At 42.0% G+C, this 16,897-nt stretch overlaps 1 long non-coding RNA gene across 1 annotated transcript in view; it reads left to right on the forward strand.

The window, feature by feature from the left end:
* Positions 1-2,469: 2,469 nt before the first annotated feature.
* Positions 2,470-16,897, forward strand: part of LOC132395704 (uncharacterized) — a 34,388-nt gene continuing 19,960 nt past the window's right edge. The window contains exon 1 of the long non-coding RNA XR_009512719.1: positions 2,470-2,512. This is a non-coding gene — a long non-coding RNA (uncharacterized LOC132395704). The remainder of the gene's footprint in view (positions 2,513-16,897) is intronic.

Consider the following 16,897-nt stretch of genomic DNA (forward strand, 5'->3'; position numbering starts at 1 on the left):
ACTGCCTGCCTGGGTCCTGCAGCCGTTTTCTCCATGATGGGACCAGCTGTCTCTGTCTTGCTACCATGAAAAAACCTCTAGGCTGGGGACAGTTGTGCATAAAAACAGAGGGATGACAGCAGCTATCATCACATCTAAAGGAGATGACTGGAGACGTCATTGACTGTCAACGCACTGAGCGGGAGCTGCCAATCCCTAGCAACAGCCCACACTCACTGTAAGGCCAGGTGTGGTGCTAAGACTCATATCACAGCTCCAAGTAGCCACAACACTTGCTTCAACCTTCAGAATTCAAAGTCAACTTCTCAACACTGAACCGTGGGTGATTTATTGCTGGATGGACACCAGATTCCCAGTGACACGTTACTGTCAGTGACGTATCCTTCTAGATACAGCGACTGTTTAGCACCAATTCCATTGCTCTTGTTGCTAGGAATATATTGTGTGTGCTAAACACAGGTGTCAGTATACAAGATGTGTTTTTAGCACAACTGCTGTCTCTATATATGTCAGCTTTCTACTGTAAATCCTAGTGAAATGCTTAATTACCATTCATAACAATTCAGGAAATTACCTGCTGTACAGATGCTGGTAGTCCATGCAAAACACACAAACTGCTAGAGGAACTCAGCAGGCCAGGCAGCATCTGTGGAAAAGAGTAAACTGTCGATGTTTTGGGGTGAGACCCTTCATCAGGACCAGAGTCCAGCATTTTGTGTGTGGTGCTCATAAAATTACCTGTTCTTTTTGATTTTCAGAGGATTACAGAGGATTGGACGCTGATCTCAAAACTTTAAAAGATTTTCCAATCATTACATGAAACGGCCATTAATGGAGAAAGCAAATAAAAACAGCAAGTGCTGGAAACCTAAAGGAGAACGGGAAAATGGTGGAAATATTCAACAGGACAATGAGCATCTGTAGAAAGAGAAACAAACAATGTTTCAGGTTAAAAGTCATTCATCAAAACTGGGTCTTTAACTTGAAACATTAACACTATTTCTTTTTCCACAGATGCTGTCCAATCAACAGATTTTTTCTCTCCCCAACACTTAACACACTTGTAATAAAAGAAAGTGTTTCATGAAAGTATTTACTGGTGATTAGAATCACTATCTGATCAGCGGGTGGGATGTATCCATCCTGAAGTGAATAGCTGAAAATATTTCAAGCAAATCTCACAGAGTATCTGATCCCGATAAAGGGTTTTGGCCTGAAATGTTGACTGTTCACTTCCCTCTGTAGATTCTGCCTGACTTGTTGATTCCCTCCAGAATTTTGTGTGTGTTGCTCAAGATTTCCAGGAACTCTGGACTTGTCAAAATAGATTGGAAGTAATTATGCAATTGGTAACATCTTGAGCTTGTTTGTTTTCTCTCTGCATGCGTAAGAGCTTGGTCTGCATGCAAAGGCTGGAGATATCTCTCCTGGGAAGATATCCCTATTGTTCAGTTAAATATAAGCTCTTCATATTTTTTCCTCTGTTCATTAATATTGTTTAAAAGTGGTTATATGCTTGAGAGGGGTTGAGTGACAATATATATGTGAATAATGGGCAAAAACTATAATCTATTAAATGAAGGTACTATTGCATGGGTCACTGATAATGATTGGGCTATAAGCCATGATGCATTTTGCTTCATGATTATCTTTGATCTTATGGGCCAGAAATAGGTTCTAGCTCTCTGCTGTTTGTTACTGAACACGTGAAGTTAGGTGATGTGGAGTTATCCTCTTTGTCTTGCACCTGAGACTCCAAACTTCATTCCTGCTCCTTCCCTTGTCATAAGACAGAGAAAACACTGGAATCAGCCAGCATTTCAAACTTCCCAACTTTTCTCAATGTATCCTTGCAGCCATTCAAATAGCGCTTCAGAATCCAGTGCTAGTCGTTACTCAAAAGGGATTTCACTCATCCGGTAATAAGATTACAAGGTCCTGATTGATGACTTTTGTAGTGCGATACATGATAAAGTCATTCTAGTTTGAGGAGCCTTGCCTGGTTTCTACCAAGTTCCATGTGCAGGCTTGGTTCCTATAGTGAATTTCAGACAGAATATTGTTCTCATCTTCTCCAATTCATTCAGCACAATTGTTTGTCACTTGGGTATGTGTGACTACTTTAGGAGTTCTGTGAGCTGGAAGGATAGTTTCTATTGACTATGAGGAGGTTGTTCTCATGATTGTCCATAGGGTGCGCAATGAATTAATCAAATCCTTTGAAATTAATGAATAGCTCTGGATTGTCAACGGGCACTCGAATGGCAGCATAAGTGCAGTTTAATGACCTAGGGAAGCTTGCAGTGTCAGCTGAACCCAGTGTCTGTTCTGTCTCATCCTTTACACCAAGAGAAAGGAGTATGAATCATCCCTCTTTGATTATAATGGATTAGTCATCATCTGCCCGTTAACCATCCCTCAGGATCAAGAATAATTTGCTTTTGATTTGGTTCAAAGCTGACTGAGGAGGCCTGCAGGAAGCTCCATTTCTCCCACAGGAGGTAGCTGGAGGGTAAGGAGGTGTTAGCTGTCTCACTCTATCACTTCTGCACCGGAGTCAGATAGTCATAAATTCCTAGAGTTGTCAGCTCACCACATCCATACCACTCTTTCTGCCCATTTACACTGCTTTCTTTTTTTCTCACACCATGTGTGTGTCCTTCTGTCTTGCCAAATTAAGTGTCTATCTAACTGTCTCTTAAATGTTGTAACTGCATCTGAATCGACCACCTCCCCAGGCAACAGCTCCCGAGTAGCTTTCTATGTCAAAAAAGCATTCTCCTCAAGCACCCTTTAAAACTCCTTTCTCTTAGATTAAATCTAAGCTGTCCTCTTTTTGATTCTGTACCACCCAGCTTGGTAAGAAGCTGCTGAATCTCTGCAATTGAGGAATATAAATTTAAAAGAGGCATACTCTATCTATGCTTATGTTTATGTACCTCTATTGGGTGAATTCTCAGCCTCCATTATCCCAGGGAAACAAACCCTGCATTGCCAATCACTCCCCATAATTAAAGGCCTCCAATCCTTGCAAATGTCCTCTGAACTCTCTCCAGAACAACCAAATTGTTCCTTCATTGAGATGATCAGAGCTGCACACAATACACTAAATGTGGTCTAACCAGCAATTTAAAGTTGCGACATAATAATGCTCTGCTCATCATCACACCATAATTCTTTAACACTTACAGGCGCCAATCCAAATGCTGTTTTTTCACTTTGAGTAGTCATAGGCCAGGGATTTGCATGAGCTTTGAGTATGAAGAACCATGTGAGAGCAGGAACCACAGAAAAGAGCCAGTCTCTTTGTGTGTAAGTTTCACTTGGGCAATAAAAAAAAGTGAGGATTGAGTGGACAGGACTAGAATGGGGAACTGGGGCTTTGGCTCGAGAGGGTTTTGGCAAGAAGAGGCTGAAGCCAAGGTCCTGGAAGCTCAAGAGGCATAGGTAAGACCAGGTAAGGTTTTCTTTTATTGTAGTTAACTAAGAAGATATCAAATTACTACAAATGAAATAAAGTAGGGATACAAGACCAGGAAATGTGTTATAGTTGCATGATGTGGGACTTGATTACTTATGACTATATCTGTAGCAAGTGCTGGTAGTTCAAGGAACTCAGACTCAAAGTTGATGTGTTTCAAATGCTACAATGCTGAAGGGAGGGAGAAAATTACCTAGACACTGTATTTCAGGAGGCAGTCTCACCCATTAGATTAATGACTTCAAATTTAGTTGGTGGTGAGGGACAAGAGGGTGTGAATATGAGTGAGACAGGTCAGGGTATCCAAGAGATAGTGCTGGAGAGGCTTCAGCCCATGAGTTTGCCCAATAGTTCTGAGGTGGTTACTCCCTGTGAGAATGAGATGAGGGAAAGTAGGAAGGAGAAGCAGGAGAAGCAGGCACAGTGGTTCAGGGAGTCAGTCAAGAAGTGGGGGGGAATAGTTTTATGGTCTTATGGAATCAGTCAGAATGCTACATGTTTAAGGAGGCTTTGGTACAGTGATTTATTGTTGCCACATATACTGAGGAACAGTGGAAAAACTCGTCTTGCATACTGCCCATACAGATCAATTTATTACAACAGTACATGAAGGCCCTATAATATAGGAGGGTGCTCTGTCCTTCAGTCATGCCTGATATATTCTCACTTTCAACCCCATTCTCCTGCCTTTTCCTCAGAATCTTTGATTCCCTTATTATTCAGAAACTTAACAAACTCTGCTTTAAATATATGCAGGGACTTGGGCTCCACTGCCAACAGTGGCAATGAATTCCACAGATTCACTACCCTGTGTCTAAAGAAATTTCTCTTCATCTCTGTTCAAAAGGGACATCATCTATTCTGAGGCACTGCCCTCTGGTACTAGCCTCTTCCACTAATTGAAACACCTTCTTCATGTCTGCTCTATCCAGGCCTTTCAATATTCAGTAAAATTAATTAAATTACCCTCATTCTTGTGTACTTCAGTGAGTGTAGGCCCTGAGCCATCAAACACTCTTCATATATTAACACTTTCATTCCCAGGATCTTTCTTATAAAGCTCTGGACCCTCACAAATGCCAGCACATCACATCTTAGATCTGATCTTGGGCACTAGCCTACAAAGTACCCAGGACATCTTCAGGGATTGGTGCCTCAGAAAGGTCGCGTCCATTATTAAAGACCTCCAGCACCCAGGGCATGCCCTTTTCTCACTGTTACCATCAGGTCGGAGGTACAGAAGCCTGAAGGCACACACTCAGGAATTCAGGAACAGCTTCTTCCCTTCCGCCATCCGATTCTTAAATGAACATTGAATCTCTGGACACTACCTCCCTTTTTAAAAAATATACAGTATTTTTGTTTTTGCAAAATTTTAAAATCTATTCAATATGCATAATTGATTTGTTAATTTATTATTATTATTATTATTATTATTATAGATAATAGACAGTAGGTGCAGGAGTAGGCCATTCAGCCCTTCTAGCCAGCACCGCCATTCACTGTAATCATGGCTAATCATACACAATCAGTACCCCGTTCCTGCCCTCTCCCCATATCCCTTGACCCTGCTATCTATAAGAGCTCTATCTAACTCTCTCTTAAATGCATCCAGAGACTTGGCCTCCACTGCCTTCTGGGACAGAGCATTACTTTTATTTTATTTATTATTTTTCTCTCTGCTAGATTATGTATTGCATTGAACTGCTGCTGCTGCTAAGTTAACAAATTTCACATCACATGCTGGTGATAATAAACCTGATTCTGATTCTGTTTCTGATTCTGATCTATGAGGACCAAAACTGCTCTCAATACTCAAAATGTGGTCTGACCAATGCCTTATAAATCCACAGCTTTGTATCCTTGTTTTTATATTCTAGTCTTCTCAAAATGAATACTAAGATTGCATTTGCCTTACCTACAATACTCCTTGCACTGAAGTAGACACAACTCTGAACACTAGTGCCACCATACTCAACCATTTGATTCCTGTCTTTTTTAACATCTGCTTTCCCCACAAGCACTCCACTAACTGCTCTGGAACTCTGGTTCCCATCCTCCTACAACTTTAGGTTAAAACCCTCAGCAAACCACTAGCAAACCTTCCAATAAGGATATTGGTTTCGCACCAGTTCAGGTGCAAACTGTTCCATTTGTACAGGTCCCACATTCCCAGAATGATCCAAAAATCTGAAGCCCTTCCCATGCAATATATCCCTGGCTACATCTTAATTTGTATTATCTTCCTGTTTCTAGCCTCTCTAGCACGTGGGACAGATAGAAATCCTGAGTTCACAATCCTGGAGCTCCAGTCCTTTAACTTAGCACCTAACTTCCTGAATTCACTTTGCAGGTCCTCATTACATTTCCTGCCTATGTCATTGATACTGATGGGACCATAACCTCCAGCTGCCTCCCCCTCCCCCTTAAGAATGTCATGGACTCAATCCAAAATATCCCTGAACCTGGCACCTGGGAGTTAACATACCATCTGGAATCTTGTTATCATCTACAGAACCTCCTGTCTATTTCCCTAACCAATGAATTTGTCAGGCAAGATTTCCCCTTATGGAAACTATGCTATTGTCTGCTTATTTTATCATGTGCTTTCAAGTTCACCAAATATGCATCCTTAATAATAGACTCTAACATCTTTCCAAGCCCTGAAATTAGGCCAACTGGTCTATAATCTCCCATATTTTGCCTTCATTTCTTCTTAGAGTGGAGTGTTACTTGTGATTTTCCAGTCCTCTGGAAGCATTCCAGAATCTAGTGATTCTTGAAATATCAACATGAATGCCTCAATAGTCCCTTCAGCTACCTCTTTCAGAACACTAGTGTGTAGTCCATCTGGTCCAATTGACTTATCTACCTTCAGAGCTTTCAGCTTCCCAAGCACCTTCTCCTTAGTAACAGTGATGACACTTGCTTCTGTGTCTTCCAGTTTACTCCCAGGAACTCCAGACATTGTTGACCTGCCATCATGCCTCCTTCTAATCAATATTGGTTAGCTCCTCACTCATGCCTCTGTAGTTACCTTTACTCACCTGTGATACCGAAAGATCCAATTTTTGCTTCTTTGCAGAAAGTAAAACAACAACAGAATGCAGAATAAATTATTACAATTATGGAGAAAGTAGCTATATTCAAAATGATAAAGTTAAATAGATGATTACGCCGATTGAAACTAATTGTAACTGTACTGAAAGTCTTAATTGGCTTTGTGTAAGAAGTATAAATCGTTGTGTCAGGAGAGAGAGATTCTCTTTGAGATTCTGTTGGACTCTCTGGGAATCTCCCTCCTGAAGGCTGCTGTGTGAATGAAGACTTTTACATTTCCCAGTTACAGTTTCTACGTGGTTCAGTTTTAGTCAGTCACAACTCGGACACTGAGGGAGTTATCATAACCCCATGTCACAGGCTTCTCTTTTACATGCCTGTACGCTAAGTATTTGAGATATGGCCCAGTATGGTGATATCATCTGCAAACTCGCAGATGGAGTTAGAGCAAAACCTGCCCAGAGTTTGGGAGTAGAGTAGAGGGCTGAGAATGTAGCCTTGTGGGGCACCAGTGTTCAGGATAATCTTGAAGGAGGTGTTCCTACTTATTCTTACTGATTATGGTCTATTTGTCAGGAAGTCAATGATCCATTTGTCAAGGAAGGTGTTGAGACCCAGGTTCAGGAGTTTGGAGATGAGTTTGCTCGTAATTATAGTATTGAAGTTGGAACTGTAGCCCATAACAGCACTGAATTAATGTATTCCATGACCAGACTCTCGAAACACTTCTTGATGGTGGATGTCAGAGCTACTTGGTTGCACATAAAAACATTAAAAAATAGGAGCAGGAGTAGGGCATCTGGCCCATTGAGCCTGCTCCGTTATTCAATAAGATCATGGCTGATCTGACCGTGGTAGTCAATAAGGTAATTTTTGTTTTCTTAGAATGACAATAGTCATCTTAAAGAGGCTGGGAGCCTCCGATTGTAGCAGGGAGAGGTTAAAAATGTACTTCTGCCAGCTGTTTTGCACAGGATCTAAGGACAAAGCCAGTGACACTATCCACAGATTCATTCTCTAGAAGAGTAATCTTAGGTCTGTGAATACAGTACTGTACTAAAGTTATAGGTACACATGTGTGCCTACTACTTTTGCACAGTACTGCTTGACTGTGGGTTCAGGTAAATTGTGTTGTGTTGTGATATCTCATTCTCCTGTTCAAAACATGCATTGAATGCAGGTTAACATTGCTGGCAATGTTGCCCAACTTCGATTCATAGTCCTGCCACAACTGACAGATGGTCTAGGACTCTATTTTGGACTGGTATTGGTAACTGCTTTATGGAGTCTTCATCTTGATATCTTATTACCATCAGGTCAGCTGATTTGAATGCTGCTGACCTGGACTTTAGTAGGAACTGGATCTCCTTGTTCATCCATGGTTTCCAGCAAGGTTGTCCTCTTTGGCACACAGTCCTCTACACATTTGCTGTTAACGTTTGTGACAGTGGTGACGTACTCATCCAGTCTGAGTGCTGAGTCCTTAAACAGGGACCAGTCTACTGACTTAAAACAGTCATGTAGAAACTCATCTGTTTCCTCAGATCAGCCCTGTATGACTTTCTTTACACTTCAGCTTCTATTTGCATGCAAGAAAAAGGAACACAGCCAGGTGGTCTGATTTACCAAAGTGTGGGCAGAGTACGGGAGGTTGGCTCAGTTGGTGACTTTGTGGTTGTGTAGGAATGGTCAAGGGTTTTGAGAGCATCATTTAAACATTTTCTCTGTCTGCTTGGTAATAGCAGAGCTCAGACTTGGCTGTGGCAAGGTTTATCTCATTTTCCTATTTCAGCAATCTAGATTTGGGCACTCTACATCATTCACATACCCAACTGAATCACTAAGCGGAATGAGGTTTCAGTATCGGGGAGTTTGGGCTTGGTGAGCATATCCTTTTGGAAAATTTGGAGCACTTTGTGAAGCCAATGTTGGTGGTGTTTCTCCAGTGCCTTTGGTTGACTGAGGGAAAAGGTGTTTGAAAATCAAACCCTCAGACCTAGCACAGTATTTACGGTCTACCAAATAGCCATATAAATCTCTGATTTATATGCTTCTGAGACTTGGGGCATCAAAATTTGGCCCCAAAGACTGCAGTGAACACTGGATTGTGAGTACATCACAATGGCATCAACTGAATGAGATCTTTGATTTGAATGACAGTCCAGAAAGAGAATGCATGAGGCCATATTTGAAGACACAAGAAGTCACTGGTTTCAACTAGAATTGCTTTTTGGAAATGTGACCTGCTTTGATAATACGTAACCTGCATTGGTGAAATATAAATTAGAGTGTACCTCTTCAAATTCTGGATAGATAAGAAATTCCAGCATGCATGCCTCTTTTCTCTCTCACATGCTGTCCTATAATCTACAGTTCATTTGTAGCTTTTTCAGTGAGTGGACTGGTCATTCCAGGGAAATATCCATAGCAGGTGTTTCATCAAGCAGAAATTTAAGTGAATGTTCATTGATGGCTCAGTACTGAATTGCCATTGGCTGGAAGAAACAACCAACCTCCAAACTGTTGTCAGGCACACTGGCAAAGAATAAAGCTTAAGCATGCTTTTCAAAAAGGGTTTAATACAAATGGCATTAAAAAAGCTTGTTGGTCTATGCCTGCTTTTGAGATCTAGAATGCCTACAGCAGGCTTCTTGGGGCATTGGAAAAATATCACCAGTATGACGATCCTCCAAACTTGGCTGGTTCTGAAGTTCTGGTTATACTCAATCATCAGAACCAGAGAGATTGAATTGCTCACATTTCCTACACCAGACTTCTCAAAAATTTATTCTAATCTGATTTCTGTAATGGCAAGAAATTACTGTGTGGACAGAGAAAATGATTCAAGAAAATGATTCAAGCAGGTACTAAAAACTTTCTGGAAAAGATGCAACATCCTCTCTTATTCCTGGGAAGCTCTGACTAATGTCTCTCAAAGTAGAGTAGGAGCTTTCAGAATGGTATTAAGAATTTCACAACACGTTTCACAAGACATGCTGGTGATAATAAACCTGATTCTGAATCTGAACCCCGAGGCAATGCATTGGGAGCACAGAGAAGCCTTGTGTAAACAGTTGAAGACAGATTACCCATCCGCCCTCATTGTTAGGCACAACATGCCTTCTCAGCAGAAGAATCTACAGCTCCCATAGTGGCCTCTTCCGCCACTAAAGAATTGACCAAACTGGAGTGGAGACAAGTAACCTTCAATTCTGAATTAATACCTAGGAAGAAGGGTATGTTAATATACAGGTAGAGACAACTATTTTAAATGGATGAATTCCATGTATTCTCAATACCTAATTTTAATCTACTGGTATATGTTGTAATATAATCTTACACATATGGTGTTGTACTGTTAGTGAATTTCTTACTTTAACTTATTGGCAAATTCTTTATTTGTTATAGTTTTGTTTGTGTAAAACAGGAAATTGGTAAGACCTGCTATAAACATCAGTATTTGAAACTAGAGTAAAGCTATATATGTCCAACTTCAAGGAAATATACTTTGGCTTCTGAAATATTCCATTTTCTGTAGATAGCACAATAAATATGCATGCCAGTTTCCAGTTTCATGAATGAACTCTTCATGATGTTTAACCTTTTTTTAAAGCCAGTTAAAGTTCATGGAAAAAGCTCCACAGGAACAGACAATTTAATACAAGTTAAATTTAGAAACTGGGGGTGGTTGGGGAACGACTGATGGAAATTAATTGAGACGGAAATTAATATACTAAGGAGAGTATTCAAGAGTAACTCCTTTATCCAGAGAGTAGTTAGTTTGCTTTATATTCTATCAGAAGAATTATTTGTGGCAAATAGCAAAATAGCACGAATTTAAAGGAATATACATACATACAAGAAAAATCTTAGAAGGCTGAGATGAAAGCTATGGAAGAGGAGCACCTGGTACATGCAGCCCTAGAGCAATACAGCACGGAAACAGGCCTTTCAGCTCACTGGTCCATGCTGACAGCAGAATCCGCCCTGCTAACCCCAGTTGCCCGTGCTCAGCCCATAAACCTCCAAACCCTTTCCCACTCTCAACCCTTCCAAATGTCTCTTATTTATTGAAATTGAACCTGTCTAGACCACTTTCTTTGGTAGATCATTTCAGATACTTAAACTGTCGAGTTTTAGATAGCATAAAAATACAACTGAGTACTTTATTAATAACATCTTTTCTGTGGAAAATTGTGATAGACAATCATCGCAATCAAGGCGCAAGCGAAGGTGAAGATGAACCGAGGTTTGAGGCATGTGGGCATGATGCAAATCGGAGTGAGGTCAAGGGGAAGTGGTCAGAGTGGATTGAGATAGAGTCAGAGTGAGTGGAGTGAAGGGGCAGAGGAGTTTCAGAGCCCGAGAACCGATAATGAGTTTGGATCGGTCTGAGTGCTGGGCGCAATTGGAAAGGTCCTGTGTATCAATGTGGCAGGACCCATGTTCTAACACGGGGGACTATTACTGCATTTGGGCAATTTAAATGTTGGGCCAAACGGACTGAAAAGGTAGGGTGTTAGACCGGTTCTGCTCGCTGCTCTACAATGTTCACTCCGCTCTCCTTGGCACTGAGGCTGTGGCCTGCTCCGGCTGCTCCAGGCTTTTCTGTCTGTCAGCTTCACGGTGATTTGCCCTGCTACATGATGACCTGAGGCTGTGGGCCTATTCCGGGATTTGGGTCTATGGACTCGCTTTCGTACTGAATGCTGTTGCATGCTTTTATCGTTCACATAATTTGTGTTTCTCTCTCTCTCTCTCTCTCTCTCTGCATTGGGTGTTGGTCTTTTTTTCATTGGGTTCCTTCAGGTTTCTTGTTTTGTGGCTGCCTGTAAGCAGACAAATCTCAAAATTGTATAATTTATACATACTTTGGTGATAAATATACTTTGAACTTTTATCCTTCGTGTACTGTAAATAAGTTACCCCTATTTTAAATACCCACCCTCTTATTTGTATCTATGTCCTTTAGTTTGGGAGACCCAAACCCTGGGGAAAAGTCAATGACTATCCATACCCTCATGATTTTGAAATCCTCTATAAAGTCACCCCGCCTTTTCCTACCCTCCATGAAATAAGGTCCAGTGGGGTTAAACTCTTCTGCATCCTCTCCGGTTTAACAATTTATTTTCTTTGACAACATGACCAAAACTGTACACTGTACTCCAAATGTGGCATCACTAACAGCTTACATAATGTCCCTATTCCTAATCTCGATGCCTGATTGATGAAGCGTGCTAAATTCCTTCTTCACCACTCTGTCTATTTGGACTCTAAGGTGTCTCTATTCCACAACACTCACCAGTGCTTGACCATCCACTGTATAAATTCTACCATGGTTTGATTGCCCAAAATGCATCACCTCACACTTATCTAAATTGAATTCCATTTGCCATTTTTCACCCTATCTCCTTATCTGATCAAGATGTTTTTACAATTCATTGTATCCTGCTTCACTGTCAGCACAATTCAGTATCATCAGCAAACTTGAATAGCAAGTTATTTACATATCCAAATTATTTACATTAATAATGAGCAACGCAGGTCCCAACACAAGCCCCTGGGGCAGCCCACTACCACAAGCCTCCAGTTGGAGAATTGACCTTCAACCATCACCCTGAGCTTCCTATCATTGACCCAATCTATTTCCACCTTGATAGCTCCACCTGCATCCCATAAGACTGAAGTCGGGCTGAATGGCTTTTGAGCTGTGCAATACATTCAACATACACACTTGTTTGTACCGCTATCGCAATAAAATAGTTTAAGGTTCACATTTTGGTAACCCAGTCATTCTAGCAGTGACATTTCCTACCCCACACGTAGGCGAATAACTTCTCCATATTCTATATCACCAGCAATGAGTTGTATACAGTTAAGTGAAGTAATGAGAAATCATGAGAGTTCTGCATGTGGCTTTCTATTCACTGCTGTTAAACTGATTGAATTGCCTATGTCTTAAATCAAATCAAGTCAAGTTTATTGTCATTTCGACCATAGGCTGCTGGTACAATACACAGTCCTTTCTTCTCTCTTTAGCAAAGGATCCATTCAATTTTGATTGGGCAACTTTTACCTTGGTACCGCTAAGTTTTATACATGTTGCATTTGACACTTTATTTTTATCCCATCCAACACTATTGTAACCACCTTCACTGTTACATGAGCAGCATCTTCTTTCCTGGTAAAATCAACAAAGTATTCATTCATGCCCTCCACTTTCAAGAGGATCTCCTTTATTCACTACACTCCTTTGACTAACTAATGTTCATAAAAAACTTTTCTTTAATATAGACAACCAAATCCTTGAACGCATTGCATAAAAACTGCACTAGACTACAGACCTGCACAAGGCTTGTTATGGGAAACAGAGAAATGGCAGAAGAATTTAATGAGTACTTTAGATCTGTTTTCACTAAGGAAGACACAAGCAATCTCCCAGATGTATGGATTGGCCAAGGACATAGGGTAACAGAGGAAATGAAACAGATTAACATTAGGAAGGAAACGGTGATGAGAAGACTGATGGGACTGAAGGCTGACAAATCCCCAGGTCTGGATGGTCTGCATCCTAGGGTACTAAAGGAGGTGGTCCTGGAAATTGCGCATGCATTGGTAATCATTTTCCAATGTTCCTTAGATTCAGGATCAGTTCCTGAGGATTGGAAAATGGCTAATGTTATCCCACTTTTTAAGAAAGGAGGGAGGGAGAAAACAGAGAACTATCGACCTGTCAGCCTGACATCGGTGGTGGGGAAGATGCTAGAGTCCATTATTAAGGAAGAAATAGTGGCATATCTAGATAGCAGTGATAGGATTGGGCTGAGCCAGCATGGATTTACCAAGGGTAAATCATGCTTGACTAATCTGTTGGAGTTTTTCGAGGATGTAACCAGGAAATTGGACGGGGGAGATCCAGTGGATGTAGTGTACCTTGATTTTCAGAAGGCATTTGATAAGGTCCCACATAGGAGATTGGTGGGTAAAATCAAAGCTCATGGCATTGGGGAAAGACATTGACATGGAGAGAAAACTAGTTGGCAGATAGAAAGCAAAGGGTAGCAGTGAATGGGTGTTTCTCGGAATGGCAGGTGGTGACTAGTGGGGTGCCACAGGGCTTGGTATTGGGACCACAGCTGTTAACATTTTATGTCAACGATTTGGATGAATGCATTGAAAATAACATCAGCAAATTTGCTGATGATACTAAGCTGGGTGGCAGGGTGACATGTGATGACGATGTTAGGAGAATTCAGGGTGACTTGGATAGGCTGGGTGAGTGGGCAGATACTTGGCAGATGGCATTTAATGTGAATAATTGTGAGGTTATCCACTTTGGGAGTAAGAACAGGAAGGCAGATTATTATCTGAATGGTGTAGAGTTAGGTAAGGGAGAAATACAAAGAGATCTAGGAGTCCTTGTTCATCAGTCACTGAAGGTGAATGAAGAAGTGCAGCAGGCAGTGAAGAAGGCTAATGGAACGTTGGCCTTTATTACAAAGGGAATTGAGTACAAGAGCAAGGAAATCCTCTTGCATTTGTACAGAGCCCTAGTGAGACTACACCTGGAGTATTGTGTACAGTTTTGGTCTCCAGGGTTAAGGAAGGACATCCTGGCTGTAGAGGAAGTGCAGTGTAGATTCATGAGGTTAATTCATGGGATGTCTGGACTGTCTTACGCAGAGAGGTTAGAGAGACTGGGCTTGTACACACTGGAATTAAGGAGATTGAGAGGAGTTCTGATTGAAACATATAAGATAGAGGCAGGAAATATGTTCCAGATGCTGGGAGAGTCCAGTACCAGAGGGCATGGTTTGAGAATAAGGGCTAGGTCATTTAGGACAGATTTAAGGAAAAACTTCTTCTCCCAGAGAGTTGTGGGGGTCTGGAATGCACTGACTCGGAAGGTAGTGGAGGACAATTCTCTGGATGCTTTCAAGAAGGAGCTAGATAGGTATCTTATGGACAGGGGAATCAAGGGATATGGGGACAAGGCAGGAACTGGGTATTGATAGTAGTTGATCAGCCATGATCTCAAAATGGCGGTGCAGGTTCGAAGGGCCGAATGGTCTACTTCTGCACCTATTGTCTATTGACTACATAAAGTGCAAAAAAAAAGTGCAGGGCAGTACAATAATTAATAAAGAAGACAATAGGACATCTTTTGTAGTAAAGATCTTTCCTTGCTTTGCCAGCTCAGGAGCAGGGATTGTGAGTGTTGATGGCAGAGCCTTACCGAGAGTAAGTAATAAAGGAACAGATTCAGGCACAGCCAGTCTTTCCGGGTTGCACAGACGTGGTAAGTGTCAGCGCCAGAGGCCTACTGAAGTTTGGAGTTGAGTATATAAGTGCAGACTCGGGTAAAACCAGTCTTTTTTTGGCAGCTCAGGTGAGGGAAGTGAGAGTGTTGATGTTAAAGGCCTATGGAAATCGGGATAGAAAATATAACAGGAGCAGATTTGGGTAAGGCTGGTCTTTCCAGTCTTCACAGGCATGGTAAGGGTCGGCATCAGAGGCCTAAACTCAGCTGCAAATAAAAGGAAGGGGAAGCTCAAGTGGAGCAGCCATCGTCCGAGTGTGCCAATCATAGAGTGGGAAGACTGTGGCATGAACAGACGAAGGTACAGATAAGAAGAGGTAAGCCTTTTTTTGAGTACAGAGTAGTCAGGATGGAATGCTCGTCCTGTCAGACGTGGGAATTCAGGATACCTGACAGTTTTCCCGATGGCTATGTCTACAGTAAGTGCACCCAGCTTCAGCTCCTGACTGACCGGGTCAGGGAGTTAGAAGTGGAGCTGGATGTACTCAGGCTGAAGATATTATAGATGAGACTTTTGAAGAGGTGGTCACACCCAGAGCACAGGCTTCGGAAGGTAGACTTGTGACCACCAGGAGGGGTTAGGGGATTAAGAAGTCAGTGCAGGATTTCCCTGCAGCCATTCCCTTCAGCAATATGTATACCTCTTTAGATACTGCTGGGGGAATGATCCATTGGATCACGGCTGCAGCAGCTAGGCTGGTGGTACTATGGCCGGCTCTGTGGCACAGCAGGGAAGGGTAAAGTCAGGCAGAGCAGTAGTTATAGGAGACTTCGTAGTTAGGAGATTCTATGGCCACAAAAGAGCCACCCGGATATTGCATTGTCTCTCGGGTGTCTGGGTCCAAGAGGTATCGGAGCGGCAGCAGGATATTTTCAAGGGGGAGGGAGAACAGCCAGAGGTTATGGTGCATATTGGCACCAATGACATGGGCAGAAAAGGGGCAGAGGCCATACACAGTGAGTATATTGAGTTAGGAAAGAGGCTGAAGAGATGGGCCTCCTGGTAGTCATCTCCAGGTTTCTCCTAATGCCACAGACTAGTGCAGGTAGGAAAGGGGTGATAGCATGGATGAATGAGTGGCTGAGGAGATGATGTAGCGGAACAGGGCTTCAAGTTCTTGGATCACTGGAACCTTTTCTGGGGAAGGGGTGACCTGCACAAGAGGGACGGGTTGTACCTGAACTGGAGGGGAACCAATATCCAGGCCGGGAGTTTTCCTGATGCTATTTGGGAGAGTGTAAACGAGTTTGCAGGACGCTGGGAACTGGAGCACCAGGTCAGTGAGGGAAGGATTACATCAGAAGATAAAGTCAAGGAAAAGTATTGAAAGACAAAATCAAAATACCAGGTATGATGGGTCAGATCATTTGAAGTGTGCATGTTTTAATGCTAGGGTGATAAACTTAGCGCATAGTACATGAACTATAATGTTGTTACTGAAACTTTGTTGAGAGAGGGGCAGGAATGGGCAATTAACGTTCCAGGTTTTTGATATTTTATGAAAGATAGAGGAGGAGTTAAAAGAAGGGATGGAGAGGGAGTGAACTACTATTCAGGGATAATTGCACAGTTGCACTCAGGGGACACATATGGAGGGGTCAGACACAGTCCTTTTGGATAGAACTCAGGAATAGGATGGGTGCAATCACACTGGTACGCTTTTACCACAGACCCCCCCCACCCCCCAAAAAAAAATATAGCCACTGGGACATTGAGGAACAAATATGTAATCAGATTAAGGAACTGTGTAAAGATAATGGGATTGTTGTCATGAAGGACTTCAATTTCCAGAATATGAACTGGATCTTCTTAGTGCAAAGGGCTTAAATGGGGCAAAATTTGTAAAGTGTATCCAGGAAGGTTTCTGAAATCAATATGTGGATGCTCCAACAAAAGGAGAGGCCTTACTGGATGTGGTGTTGGGTAATGAGCCTGGCCAGGTGACTGACCTTTCAGTGGATAAGTGGTTGGGGAACTGTGACCACAACTTCTTAACTTTCAGGATAGCTATTGATACGGATGGGTATAGTCTCTG

This window comes from Hypanus sabinus, chromosome 6, assembly GCF_030144855.1.
Source record: "Hypanus sabinus isolate sHypSab1 chromosome 6, sHypSab1.hap1, whole genome shotgun sequence".
NCBI lineage: Eukaryota > Metazoa > Chordata > Chondrichthyes > Myliobatiformes > Dasyatidae > Hypanus > Hypanus sabinus.